This window comes from Haliotis rubra, unplaced genomic scaffold (assembly GCF_003918875.1).
Source record: "Haliotis rubra isolate DU_JTF1 unplaced genomic scaffold, ASM391887v1 Scf776, whole genome shotgun sequence".
NCBI classification, from domain to species: Eukaryota; Metazoa; Mollusca; class Gastropoda; order Lepetellida; family Haliotidae; genus Haliotis; species Haliotis rubra.
In genome coordinates this window covers 456,272-459,692 of record NW_025767497.1, presented here as the reverse complement: position 1 = coordinate 459,692, position 3,421 = coordinate 456,272, and the positions used below count along the sequence as shown (strand labels likewise).

General features: G+C 37.7%; 1 long non-coding RNA gene across 1 annotated transcript; it reads right to left on the bottom strand.

Annotated features, from left to right (window-relative positions):
• Positions 1-388: 388 nt before the first annotated feature.
• On the bottom strand, positions 389-2,788 carry LOC124260796. The gene is made up of 3 exons (XR_006894174.1): positions 2,744-2,788; positions 1,763-1,807; positions 389-557 (listed from the first exon to the last, which is right to left on the bottom strand). It is a non-coding gene; the product is annotated as an uncharacterized LOC124260796 (long non-coding RNA).
• Between the last annotated feature and the right edge of the window lie 633 nt (positions 2,789-3,421).

Sequence of the window (3,421 nt, the reverse complement as noted above, 5' to 3'; positions counted from 1 at the left end):
ACATCATTACAGGTATGCTAGTGAAACTGTTTGATATATGTGTTTGTACTGAAAATGATGAAACCAAACTCGAATTGCTACGTATAAAGGTAAGTGATGGACATTTACGATGACGACCATACACAATATCTTATTTGAGTGTTAATACGGCAATTCTTGCCCCATGAACACGTGAGTAATGAGTTTGAGTTTGAGTTGGGCTTTACGTCACATCGGCAATATTCCAGCCATATAGTGTGTTGAGATCAAGTAATGAGTAAGTATATAGAGTATATACAAGAGATCAATGTAATTTCGGATGAATGGTCCAACGTAACAACACCATGACGAGCCAATGAGATTGAGAGAGATAACAATAACATACAGTCACGATACAGTGATGAGACTGGTTGTATTAGTTCGGGGTAATACGAACAGTAAAGAATCTACATACTAATGTACATATATGGCAAACACTAATCGATGACACAGATAGGTGTCCGAGTCGCGTGATGTCATCGGTATCCGTAGTTACCGGAAAGATTAGTTCCTGACGACGGTGTTTTCATAAACGTGCTCTACAAGGAGAAAAGATGAGAGCCAGTAAAAATTGTGTAATATTTAATATGAGACTCAACTTCTCACACAAACAATAATCAGTCAGAAAGTCTCATTTGATGCAGATCACCTAATGTGCCAGCATACACTAAACGCCAAAAGAAACGTTACCCTCCTACCAATATCAAAGACTCGTTTCAAAAATGCAGAACAGCAGAAAATGTTTTAAAAGACTGAAATCATAGGAATGATTATTTTACAATTTTACAAACTCTACAACAATTGTTTCTTGTTATAGTAGTTGAAAAAAGGTGACTTTAAATGGTTTATCTTTCAAAGCAGAATTTTATTTTAACCTTTCTTTTGGACATCAAAATCACTATTATTTGTTTATTTCGTCATATATAGGACAATTTAACTCTACTGAAAAAGATGCATTTCGCCTAAATATGAATGCATTTGAGAATTCTTTTTCGTGATTTGCATAAAGCTGTGTTGTTAAGCTTTCTTGTAAACTAAAACTTTCTAACATAACTTTCATAGTTTTTCAGTAATTCACAAAGTAGGAGGGTAACGTTTCTTTTGGCGTCTAGTGTATTAAACCCAGCCGACCACAAATGTAATTATATTCCTCATGTTCATTCATAGGACTTATTTGTATAATGATATTTTGTACAAGACCGTGTAGATGCGAAACGTCGAGGAATACAAAACATGAAACATGGAATTGAAATAAATAAACATTTTGGAAGCTGCAGCTACTGGTACACATATTAGTGGACAAAAACATCTCACACGTGTACTCATGGAGTCGAAAACTTCAAAACCTGCAGAACTGTAATAGGTCATGTCAGAAGAAGCTACCAAGTTAAACACGTTTCTTGGGAAGACCTGTTTCGACCTGATTCGCGGATGTGGTTAAACCGTCTTTGGGGCTACACTTATATATCTGGACTCTGATAAACAGCACTATTCTCAACGCAAATTTATGGTTTCGTTTCTACTGTAGTTTTGTTTTCAGTTAAGTAGCAATGCTATTAAAAACAGCTAGTATCATAGTCAACTTTTCCGTCGGCGGTCTTACTCTACTTTTTATCCCTTCTGTACAACAGAAGAAGACGGATGAGTATCTTTGAAAAGGAGGATCAAGTATTACTGATAAACTGGACTTTTGCTTCCAGTACTGCTTTTAAAGTAAAAAACACAAGCATAATTATCCTCTTACCGTCCTTGTGTCCTCTTGGTTTTCTTCCTTTCCTTTCTTTTACTTCTGTATAAAATAAGAAAACAGATGTGGAGGTGTTCACGGTTCTGTTATCTCACTACTAAAAAGGCCATGGCCCCTAGTATGGTGATCTCCCTTCTGTTGTTGGCGATCTGTAGCCAGTTTTTATATTGTATTGGCCAAAATAATGCTATTAATTTTAACTTTCCACTCTAGTTTTAATTCTAATTGTGATATTCAAGTTGTTTTACTGTCCTTCGTCGACAAGTTTTTATATTGTACATATATACCATTTCAATGTCAAGTAAGTTCTCGTCACGATATGGCTGAAATATTGTTGATGTGACGTTAAACTGTAACTCACTCACTGCTAAAAAGGACCATCAACATCTAATAAACAGTACCTGTGGAAACCCGGTCTTAAATCTTAACATACGGTTGTCAGGCTCCTATGTTTCACACATGTCATCGCTTCCCATTTGCGGGGATCGATGTTCATGATGTTGATCACTGGATTGTCATATCAAGACTCAAGAGCGGTGTTACACAGCAAACAAACATTTAATTAACAGAACCATGGGCCGCTGATAAACTGGACCATGTACCATCACTGATAAACAGGACTTCTTATCAGTGATATATTTTGCATTCCTGGTTGCACTGTGGCAGTGATGTTGGTTGGTTGAGCAATATTCCAGCTATATGGCGGAGCTCTGTAAGTAATTGAGCCTGGACCAGACAACCCAGTGATCAACAGCATGAGCAACGATCTACGCAACTGGGATGCACATAATTGAACTCTACACTACGGTGGACCAAGAACCATAGTTAACTTATTACTCCAGACCGAGGGTGTTGCATTTGTTTAGACAAAAAGGCCATCCGTTCTCACGATTCATTGCATATATTGAGTGAATATGAACCATGCATAGTCAGTGCGCACAAATGTGCGGTGTAGTTTCTTAAGCAGCGTCTAAGTACCTCTTTTGGGGCCTGTTTCCTCGTTCTTTCCAAACTGGATGTTGCCATAGGATGGACCAGAAGCAGTTCCTGGTAACATAGAGAATTTCAGAAAATGTCAGAATGCATCCACTTGAAATGTCTGCACAATATATCTATAGTTCTGAGTGCCACACTCTAATACACTGCGTATCCTGACACAGTGTAGATCCCAATATTCAGACAAATAGAATACAAGCATCACACCCTTTCCACATTCATGAGAAGTACATGCTAAAAGCAGTGTCGATTGAACAATCAAGACATCATCATGAGCTTATATTTGTGGTAGCAGTATAACATGTGTTGTTTGCAAAAACAAATCGAATCTGAACCAGTCAATTAAGTGATTAGAGAGAGCATGTGTTTATCAGTCTCAAACAGTGATGATAGCAGGTGTTGCCAAAGGTGAGTGTAACCTGCCCAATCGCTGGCACCCGTCAAAAACATATGCAAAGTCTAGTCAACCGTTTACTTGAAATAATTGGGGAACGTATGGTACAAGTCAAAATGGGGAATTGCACAGACATCATTTTTGCATCGTGCATCAAATTTAGAAATGTCCTCCTCATGTCTACCATAAAACTTTTGGAAAGCTCTACTGATGTGGCCTTGAACGTTGTAGCTTTGATCGAACAACTTCTGAGCAAGAGTGGTATG